This window comes from Rhinoderma darwinii, chromosome 5, assembly GCF_050947455.1.
Source record: "Rhinoderma darwinii isolate aRhiDar2 chromosome 5, aRhiDar2.hap1, whole genome shotgun sequence".
Lineage (NCBI taxonomy): Eukaryota > Metazoa > Chordata > Amphibia > Anura > Rhinodermatidae > Rhinoderma > Rhinoderma darwinii.
In genome coordinates, this window is record NC_134691.1 from 231,489,486 (window position 1) to 231,500,918 (window position 11,433).

The following is an 11,433-nucleotide window of genomic DNA, read 5'->3' on the forward strand; positions in this document are numbered from 1 at the left end:
GCCGTCGCCTGCTCTCCCCTTCACCCGGTCCCGACGTCGTGCCACCCACTCCCCTGGCTGGGGGAGCTTCTGCAGTTCTCCCCATCCGGGCTGCAGGCAGTGCAAGGCCGCAAGCAGCCGCAGAAGCCGGGGCCGTGATTAGTGCACCGCTGGTTCTTCTTCCCGGCCCGACAGCTTTTTCCCTCTCACAGCAGGCCGTGGTTGAGAGGGGAGCTGGAGGGGGCGGTCTCAGGAGAGCAGAGACGCAGGCCTCAGGCACCAGCAGGTTAGGTGTGCAGTTGCTGCCACCTGCTGGTGGTTCTGAAAATGACACAGAGCTGGGGAGAGAGCTGGTGAGTGGCCTGTTTTTACCAGGCACAGGCACTGTGAATGAGAGGAGTGCGCTGGGTGGATTGTCGTGCGGTAGCAGTGATCTGTTGCCGTGCGGGCAGTCTGCGGAGCAACGTGATTTGCCAGTTTCTCTTTCGGAGTTTTCTCTTCCAGGTGCGGTGTCGGCGAGACGCAGACGGCGAAGGAGACGGCATGGAAGAGGACATCGTCGTGGTGGTCACGGGCGTCCACGCCATCAGGTTGAGAGACGTCGCCGTTCCCGGAGTAGGAGTGTGTCTTCCAGTACAGCATCTTCTTCGCCGACCCAGTCGTCGTCGGGAGCTAGTACACCCAGCCGCACGGGAAGGAGATACACGAGGAGTCATCGGCGGGAGCACAGGGATCGTCATTCGTCTTCGCTGGTTCCAGTTCCAGAAGTCGCCTCAGCCTGTCCACCTGGTGGGGATCTGTCTGTGGTTCCGGTATCTGGGAGAGTTGATGCACCCTCGGAAGTGACGAGGACGCCCTTCTCCGGTGAGTCTCCATGTGGGAACGCATGGCTACCTAAGTAATAATCTGCTATTGATTTAGTTTCGGCATTAAAAAGCTTGTTGGATGGTTTGGGTACAAAAGGCGGAGCTTCGGTTCCGTTGGTTTTGCCAGGGGGGGCTCAGCCTCCGCCTGAGCGGGCGGCCAGTATGTCTGGCTTGGCATTCCGTGATTCGCTGTTTTGTGGTGTTGCTCCTTTAGGTACTCACCTGTCTGCGGAGATCAAGGACAAGATATGGGCACATGACTTTGTGGATGTTTGGTCCTTGGTGTCGGTCGATCATGTGACGATAGATAAGGAGCGTGTTTTCGAAAGAGGTTCGGAGAAAAAGGTGAAAGTCGCGAAAACTTTTGGCAATTGGCTCCAGGGTTTTTCTACCTTGGCTCATGTCATCTGTCAACGTTTTCCGGAAAAAGGGGCCGAGCTGTTTGTGTATGTAGACACTATATTCAGTGCCCACAAATTGCACGGAGGTGCAGCTTGGTGGAGATATGACGAGGAATTTCGCCGTCGGTTGGCGATGACGCCTGATATTGGTTGGGCGTCGAAGGCGACGGATGTGTGGTTACAGCTAATTTTGGCTCAAAAGCAGGCTCGGCCCTTTCAGGCAGGAGTCGCAGTTTCGGGTTCAGCACCCGGGATTGCGGCGCAGCGCCCAACAGGAGCATGTTGGCTCTACAATGAGGGACATTGCAGGTTCTATTCTTCCTGCAAGTTTCGTCATGAGTGCTCCATCTGCGGGGGTGCCCATTCCGCGCTTCGCTGTTTCCAACGGGCAAAACAACCTTCCAAGGTGGGTCCTGCCGGTGCAGCGGAGAACTCCGGTGAGCGCTCTCGCGATGGAACCGTGGCTCGCCAGGTATCCCAAGAGACAGGAAGCAGACTTGTTAGGTCGGGGCTTCAGTGAAGGTTTTTTCACTCCGCATGTTTTTTCTTCGGTTTTGATGTTGTCAGATAATTTAAAATCGGTGAAAGAAAACATGTGTTTGGCACGGGAAAAAGTGCTGAATGAGGTGTCTTTAGGCAGGATGGCGGGCCCCTTTGGGGAGCCACCTTATACGAATTTACGGGTTTCTCCTCTTGGCTTGGTCCCCAAAAAGGAACCGGGGAAGTTTAGGTTGATTCATCACCTTTCCTTCCCTCGTGGGGATTCGGTCAACGATGGGATTTCCAGAGATGAGGCTGCAGTGTCTTACACGTCTTTTGATGTGGCTGTGCGGTTGGTACGGGAGGCAGGCGTAGGTGCCTTGCTTGCTAAATCGGACATAGAGTCAGCTTTTCGTTTGTTGCCTGTGGATCCTGCCTGTTTCCATTTGTTGGGATGTCGGTTAGATGAGCAGTTTTTTTGTAGACATGTGTTTGCCTATGGGTTGTGCCATCTCATGTTACTATTTTGAAGTTTTTGGTTCCTTTTTGGAATGGACGGTTCGTTTCAAGACAGGTATTTCTTCAGCCATTCATTATCTAGACGACTTTTTATTTGTAGGTCCAAGTGATTCAGGAATATGTGGTTATTTGCTGAAAACCTTTCGAGTTTTAATGTCCGAATTTGGTGTCCCGGTAGCAGAAGAGAAGACGGTTGGTCCGCCTACGATTTTGTCGTTTCTGGGTATTGAAATTGATACGCAAGAGATGGTTTTCAAATTACCTGACGACAAGCTTGCGCGTCTGCTTTGTGCCATTGACGAGTTTGTTTTATCAAAAAAAGTTACCCTGAAGCATCTTCAGTCACTGTTAGGGTTGCTGGTTTTTGCTTGCAGGATCGTTCCCATGGGTCGCGTTTTCTCTAGACGCCTATCATTGGCGACTAGGGGTATTTCGCGCTCAAATCATTTCATTCGTGTCACTAGGCAGATGAAAGATGATTTGCGCGTGTGGCAGACTTTTTTGCGATCTTTTAATGGTAGGGCGATTTGTCAGTCGGAGGAGGTTTCCAGTTTTGAGTTACAGCTGTTTACAGATGCTGCTGGCAGTGTCGGTTGCGGTGCGGTTTTTGGAGCGGAGTGGTGTTTTGCACGTTGGCCTGTGGGCTGGAGTAGTATTGGTCTGACATTGAATTTGACACTTTTAGAACTCTTTCCCATTGTGGTTGCAGTGGAGTTGTGGGGTTCAAAGATGTTGAATAGTCGCATACGTTTTTGGACGGACAATATGGCAGTGGTGCAGGCTGTTAACAATTTGTCTTCTGGATCATTGCCGGTTTTGGCGTTACTTAGGCATCTAGTTCTACGTTGCATGCAATGTAACATTTGGTTTCGGGCGACACATGTGCCGGGTGTTGAGAATAAAATCGCAGATGCCTTATCTCGTTTGCAGATGGGGGTCTTTCGGGAGCATCACCCGGGAGCACGGCTGGAAGGGGAGCGTTGCCCGAATCACTTATGGGCCCTGGTCGAGGGGAACTTGCCCGGCTAGTTCAAGGTTCTGTGGTACCAGGTACATGGCGGAGCCATAATAAGTTTTGGGCGGAGTGGTTGGAATTATCTGGCGGGGTTTTTCCTACAAATGATGAGCGGCATTATGAGGTTACGTTGGAGTATTTGTCTCGGATGCGTACTAATGGTTCTTCGGTGTACACGGTTTCAAAAGGTTTGACTGGTATTGCGTTTATGTTGAAGTTGTGGGGTTGTACTGATGTGACGAAAATGTTTGTTATTAGACAGGCATTGAAGGGGTGGAAGAAGGAGCATATTGTGAAGGATGCTAGGAGGCCTATTACATATGCTTTATTACTAAGGATGCTGATGGTTGTTCCGGCTGTTTGCTTTGATCCTTATGAGTCTGTTTTGCTGCGTACTGCTTTTTCTTTGGCCTTTTTCGCAGCATTGCGGGTAAGCGAATTGGTGTCACCGAGCGCAAAGCGGTTTGGGGGTCTTCTGTTTGCGGATGTTTTATTGGAGGAAAAAGTGGTCCGGGTATGTGTGAGACGGTCCAAGACTGATCAGATGGGCGTTGGTGTTTGGTTGTGTGTGAATTCATTGGGTGGTGAATTCTGTCCAGTTCGTTTGGTGCGTGAGTTTTTGTCTTTTCGAGCTGATGGGGTTCCTTTCTTGGTACATTCTAATTCTTTGCCGCTTACTCGATTTCAATTTGGAGCCGTTCTTAAGTCTTGTTTGGAGCATTTGGGCGTTGATCCTGCTGAGTTTGGGACTCATTCGTTTAGAATAGGGGCAGCCACGGAGGCTAATGCTTTAGGTATGGGGGAGGAAGATATTAAACGTCTGGGTAGGTGGAGTTCAACTTGTTATAGGTCCTATGTGCGTCCGGATCTGGTGTTGTTTTGATTTTCTTTGTCATTTCAGAACATCGGCCGGAAGTATGGATAGTTGGCCATTCTTTTATTTTCTGGGCAGCTCGGCGGGCTGAATATCGGCCTTTAGGCCTCAGTCTTGGGGTGTCATCGGCCGAGGTGCACTGGAAAGGTATCAGAGGGCTGAGGTGGGTTCAGCTGTTGCCGTTAATAGTTGAAGTTAGTCGGGAATGCCGCGGTCCAATTGTGCTCGTTATACATGTTGGGGGAAATGATTTGGGAAAGGTGAAATTGTCGGAGTTGTTGTCCCTTATCAAGGCTGATTTAGGTCATTTCAAACAGCTTTTTCTGATTGTGTGATTGTCTGGTCTGAGGTGATTGCACGAACTCATTGGCGAGGAGCTAGAAGTGCTGTGGCCATCGAGCGGTCAAGACGGGTGTTGAATGTTCGTATTTCCAGGTTTGTTCGTTCCATTGGGGGGGTAGCAATTCGTCATTTGATGTTGGAAGGTGACAATGGGGACTTATTGTTATCTGACGGCGTTCATTTAAATGACATTGGGATCGACATCATGCTGTCGGGTCTGCAAGATGGAGTGGAGGCTGGTTTGGCATTGTGTGGTGGGGGTGGTCGGAGTACCGCATAGGTGTTCGCGGTATCCTCCTTGGCGGAGATAGGCTCTGAAGAGTAAAATCCGGAGAAGAACCTACATGCGCGCCGCTTCACAGTGGGCGGCATCACAGGAGATGTGAATAAATTAAGTGGTTACTTCAGGGCCATGTGATACAAAAATGTTTGGTTGTGTTAAATAAAGCTGTGGCCATTCCCACATTCTCCAAGAAACAGTTTTCGTTGCTTTATTGGTTTATTAAATGGGGTAATGATGCATCAGCGACACTTAATATGGGGATAACATTAGTACATGCAGTCTTGAGGCACTAAATCAAATAGAGAAAGTGCCTGGGACTGTATGTGATAGGGGGATGGAAGGGGGGAAAAAAGTGCGGGAAAAAATCAGGAGCAGGGATTGGTTGGACAAGGGGATAGAGGAGGGGTTAGGAGCAGATAAATAGTTGAGGTCAAGGGCAGTTCACTATCTTACCTGCTGGAGCTGCAAACGTCCCTCCCGCCCTCCCTCTTTGGGAAAATTTGGGTGTGTAGTTATGGTGTTTTCTCTGTCTTTTAATTTCTTTGCTTTTCTATGCCATGTCTATTATGGCTCGTCAGTTGCTTCCTTTTTCTTTGCGTAGGCGTGTTTCTGTGGTTTTTCTTTGTTTTTCAGATGTCACAGCAGGCGGAGATAGGCTCTGAAGAGTAAAATCCGGAGAAGAACCTACATGCGCGCCGCTTCACAGTGGGCGGCATCACAGGAGATGTGAATAAATTAAGTGGTTACTTCAGGGCCATGTGATACAAAAATGTTTGGTTGTGTTAAATAAAGCTGTGGCCATTCCCACATTCTCCAAGAAACAGTTTTCGTTGCTTTATTGGTTTATTAAATGGGGTAATGATGCATCAGCGACACTTAATATGGGGATAACATTAGTACATGCAGTCTTGGTCAGTGCTGCTCAGCAGGCAGCACTGGACTGGATTAAAGATGATACAAGGTGTGAAAGGAGAAGGGGTGGCAGTGGGCATGCACTTACTGCTGCTGCTGCTGCCAGTGTTTGCACGGCAGGAGGGCATTTGGGCGTTGCCAGGAAGGCGTTTTTATGTCGATTCCTCCTCTTTCAGCACTGCATTGTGGTGCAAGCAAAAGAAGCAAATCCTGTCTTGCTTCCTCTCCGGCCTTTATTCAACTCCCGCTTAGTAGCTGTGAGTATGTGTGAGCCTGCAGGGCCCCATGGAATTGCCTAGGAGTAGGCTGAATCGCTGCAAGGGGTGAACAGCAGTATTGGGCAGGCTCGGTCAACGCGCGGCCCGTTCGGGTTATCGCTTCTCGGCCTTTTGGCTTCGATCTGTAGTGGGTTGAAGTCAGAGGGCAAGGTGCACTGGTGGAAACCTACCTGCTCGGCCTTTTCGGTTTTCGGACCGAACTGCTGCTATTGAGGGGTGGCTGAAAGCTGGTGTGCCTTTTCTTTGGAGGATTCGGAACCTATTCGTGGAGGGAATTTTTCGCTGGACGTGTGGATTTCGTTTTTCCCATTGGAATCAGGAGGCGATCGAGCTCTTTTTAAGGGCTTTCTTCGTGCTGTGGAGGAAGAGGAAAATTTTGTTGGAATATGGCTTATGGAAGGAGAACACCTGGAGAATGGCGAGGATTTCAGGATAATCGGCCTGACTTCTTTGACGATAAGTATGGCTTAAAGGATACTATTCGGTTCTTCCTGTCCCCAGAAGTCCGACAAGAAAAAAATCTAAGGTACCTTTATGACAAAATACTAATACCGGTTATGGAATTGGAGAAGAAGGATTTCTTTTGCATACAAACCTTCTTTTCCAGGGGAATCTATGATGTGACTTTAGAATCAAATGTATTATGCGAGAAGGCATACGCCCTTTATGAAGCTAATAAGGGGCGGGATGTTTTTAAGGGGATAAAAATTGCCCCGTTGTTTCAATTTCAGTCAAAATTGTTAACTATCCAAATGTATAGTCCATTCATAACGGACCAAGAGGTAGAATCATACCTTTGGAATTTCTGTGAAAAACTCTCCCTAAAGCAACATGGGATGACGGACTTCGGTGTATGGAATGGAAAAAGAATATATTATGCTACGTTTAAAAAAGACCCACAGGAAGAAGGAGGAGTCTGTAGGCCCCCACCCGTGGTGTTTATAAACCGTAGTAGAGGATATTTATTTTTTTCAGGGATGCCTCCCTATTGCAGAAGTTGCAAGAAATACGGTCACAGTGACGATAATTGTAAACGTTGTATGGACTGCCCGATGAATATTCATCAAGAGGCCGATTGTCCAAAAAAGAAGGAAAAAATACCTGAACTGCAGCAAGTTGAAGAGGTGATGGAGAATGTTCAGGAGGAGGAAAGAGAGAATACGGAAAAAGAGAGGAAGGAGAAGGAGAGAAAGGAGAAGAGAAAAGAGGAAAAAGAAAAACGGCAAGAGAAAAAAGAAACTAGGAAGGAGAAAGAGGAAAAGAAAAAAACAAGAGAAAAAGTGGAAAAAATACCTGAAGTAGTGGTAACCCAGGGATCTGAAGCTGGGGGATCTGGACAAACAGAAGGTATCACTGTAGTGAGGGAAACCCCTTCAGATAGTCCTGTGGAGGAGGAGGGCCTTACTGAAGAGGTAATGGAAACAACTTTAAGTAATTTGAAAAGATCTTTAGATGAAGAAGCGGTGTTGGAATGTGGAAATATTGGTGGTGAAAAAAGAAGAGTGATAGAAATTTTGGAGGTCGTGTCACCCTTAAGTTCCGTTAGTTCGGAGGCATTGAGGATAGACGAGTATCCTTCTATCACTGATGAGGGCGGGGGAGATAGCCCTGGAATTTTCATTAAGAAATGATCAGTATAGCGTCCCTGAATGTTCAGGGTTTAAAAAATTCAAAAAAAAGAGTTGCTTTATATGATTTTTTTAATAATGAATCTTATGATTTCATTTTTTTACAAGAATGCAATATAGAAAATAGCATGTGTTATGAGTTCTACAAAAAATATTGGAACGGGAAAGCCTTTTTTTCAGGAGGTAATGAGCAAAAGAGCGATGGAGTAGGTTTTTTATGTAGTAAGGAGTGGAAAGTGGAGAAAATTCAAGAGATTTATCCGGGGAGGATAATGATGATAGAAGTAAAGAAGACAAATAAAAAAATCAAATGTTTTTGTGTGTATGGATACACCGAGAAGAGTAAGAGAACCCAACTCTTTGAAATTCTACAGTTGTTCCTTACAGGTTCAGATCCTATTATTATAGGAGGAGACTTCAACTGCCATCTGGAAAATAGGAAAGATGGTTCCGTATCATGTTTAAAAGGAATTCTCTCATCAAGTAATTTAAAAGATATGTGGGAAATATGTGGTAAAAAGAAAGAAGATGAATATACATGGAGTAGGAAAAACTCTAGGTCTAGAATAGACTATTTTTTTGTATCTGAGCATTTTAAAGGGTCATCTTTTAAAACCGATTTTAACTGCTTCTCCGATCATAGATTGATCAAATGTATGTTAGAATGTGAGAGAATGGAGAGCAAAAAATCTTCACATTGGAAACTGAATACGAAAGTACTAGAAGATGAAAACGTAAAATCGGAATTTGGTTCATTTTATAAAAAGTTGCAGTGTAGGAAAAGTAGTTTTAAAGATGTTTTTGAATGGTGGGAGTTCGTAAAGTTTCAGATCAAAAAATTTTTTATTCGTATTAGTAAAAGAAAGGCGAGAGAGAGAGTGGAATTATATGAATCTCTAAATACGAAACTCCAGTGTTTTTATGTCCTGGGGAAAAATGGTGTAATGATGGATAATGAGATTGAAGGCATTAAAAGCCAAATTAACAGAAGTTTGTATGAAAAAGGGAGGGAAATCATATTTAATTCGAGAGTAAAAATATTGGAATGTGATGAAAAATGCTCAAAATTTTTCTTTAAAAAAATCATTAATAAAAGAGATTATATTGACAAGTTGGAGGGAGAGGTGGTTTTGGAAGGGAAGTTGAAAAAGGCACATGAGTTTTACGATAATTTATTTTCTGAAAAAACGAGTGATTGTTTTTTAAGGGACCATTTTATTAGTCAATTAGATAAAAATTTTAATAAAGAAGAAATAGAATTTTTATCTGAAGATTTTACTGAAAATGAAATTTATAATACAGTTAATAGCTTTTCGAATGGGAAAACACCTGGTTTGGATGGTTTACCGATAGAGTTTTATAAGGTTTTTTGGAGTTTGGTGAGTGTGGATTTTTGTGATATAATTTTTAGGGTTTTATCCTCTTTTAAAATGCCAGTATCGTGGTCTGAAGGGTTGATTGTTTTACTTTTTAAGAAAGGGGATAAAGAAAGGATAAAGAATTGGAGACCCATAACGTTATTAAATATGGATTATAAAATTTATGCTAAATTATTTGCCAATCGTTTGAAAAAAGTAATTGCATCGGTAATTGAGGAGGATCAGACATGTGCTGTGCCAGGGAGAAAAATTACGGATTCATTACTCTTGATCAGAGATGTATTATGGGATTTTAAGGATCGTGATCAGGATTTGGCTTTAATTTCATTAGATTTTGAAAAAGCATATGATAGAATTTCCCATTTGTTTTTATTTCAGGTTTTAAAAAAGCTTGGTTGTCCTGATATTTTTATTAAGCGTATTAAGAGTTTATATTTTAGTTGTTTTAGTAAAATCTCAGTGAATGGCTTTTTATCAGAAAATGTTAAAATGAATTGTGGAGTGAAGCAAGGGTGTCCTTTGTCGCCAATACTTTTTATTTGTGCCGTGGAACCACTTTTATGTGCAATAAGAAGGGATAAAGTTATTGATGGTGTTTTTATTCCAGGAAATAAGAATGAGCGAGCTAAAATTGTAGCATATATGGATGACATTACGGTTTTAGTTAGAAGTTTGAGAGGTTTTAATAGGGTATTACGAGTAGTTGAATGGTTTAATGGTGCATCCGGTTTTAAAATAAACTGGGAAAAATCAGGGGTTTTATTGATAGGGAATCTTAAGTTGGAAAGGGAATGTAAATTATTAAGTGTAGTTGATATGAAAATTTTAGGTATTTATTTCTCACAAAACTGTGGAAGTATAAAAAATTGGGAATCTCTCTTGGAAAGGGTTAAAAAGAAGGTGGATTTTTGGAAACTAAGGTGTCTATCAATGGAAGGGAAAATTTTAGTGATTAAACAAGTTTTATTGCCTCTGATTTTATATGTATCTTCTGTTTTTATGCCCTCGAATATTATGATGAAAAAAATTATTAAGGTATGTTTTAATTTTTTTTGGGGTTCGAAAATGGAGAGAGTAAGGAGAGTAGAGTTATATAAATCAAAAGGATATGGTGGTAAGGGTTTCCCTGATTTTAGACAGTTTTTATTTTGTAAGTATTTATCACAGTGTATCAGTATTTTATGTGGACCTGAATCAAAGTTGAGAGCCTTTATAATATATAATTTTGGATTTTTTATAAGAAAGTATAAATGGATCAATATAGATCTAAAGAGACCATATAGGTGGTTGCCTCCAGAAAACTATTTAATTTTAGAGAAAATTATAAGAGAGTTTAATTTGGCAAAAGAAAAAAAAGAGGTACTTATTAATCATAAAAAAATGTTAAAAGTCTTAGAGGGTAGAACTATTTGCAGCCCGATTGAACGGTTTACTCCCCAGGTGGTTAAAAATATTTGGAAACATGTTAACCTTTCTTGTTTGTCTAATGATCACAAAGATCTATTATGGTGTATGATAAAGGATTGCTTACCAACAAAGGATTTCCAATATAAAAGACGACTGAATCGGAATAGCCAATGTCCTAGAAGTGGTTGTATTGATGATGAAACCACAATGCATGTTTTCTGGAATTGTGATTTTGCACAAAAAGTTTGGAAAAAGATAAGTAAGTTGGTGAGCATGGTGAGTAAAGTTAACTATTTTAATTTTAACTTGATATTTTATGGTATTGGAATTGGGGAAAATGAGTTTGAAATAGTTTGGTTGATTTTAGTATCAGTTAAAATGGCGCTATGGAAGTCCAGGAATATCTTATTATTTAAAAGAGATGTTTTAACTGTTGATGATTGCATACGTCTAAGCCTAAATTATTTATTTATTTATTATTGGAAAGAAAAGAAAGAAGTAGGAATAGAGAAAGCAGAAGGAAAATGGAAACAAAAGAAATGGAATTCTGTAATGGGAGTGTAGAATAGATATTTAGGGGGAAATAATATATAAACGTACTTACCATTTACGATGATGAGATGAGTCTTGAGATCTGTGAAGAGGAAAAGATGGTGATTTTGAGTTTTGAGACTTGTGATCTGAGTAAAAAAAAAAAAAAAAAAAAAAAATCTGTTCTTATCAGTTTAATATCTGATACGTCCCCTATCTGGGGACCATATATTAAATGGATTTTTAGAACAGGGAGATGGAAATAGAGCTTGCTCTGTCCACTCCACGCATTGACCTGGTATTGCAGTATTTCCAGGACCGGTGCACCCTTTCCTTATGTGTTTACTAAAATCAGATTCCAAAAGTGCTTTTTGTGTTTGCCATTGTTTTTGTCTTTCGGATGGGATCTCCCCTTTTAATCCCATTATTTCAACACCTGTTGGACAATGCATTTGTACAGTCATGTGTGATAATGAGCTAATTTATTAAATGCAATTAATTAATACATTGCCACCTCTTGTTTTGTGTTGTCTGTGTTT

At 42.6% G+C, this 11,433-nt stretch overlaps 1 pseudogene; it reads left to right on the forward strand.

Moving 5' to 3' along the window:
* The first annotated feature begins 11,021 nt into the window (after window positions 1–11,021).
* Window positions 11,022–11,226, forward strand: LOC142654200 (U2 spliceosomal RNA; annotated as a pseudogene).
* Window positions 11,227–11,433: the final 207 nt, after the last annotated feature.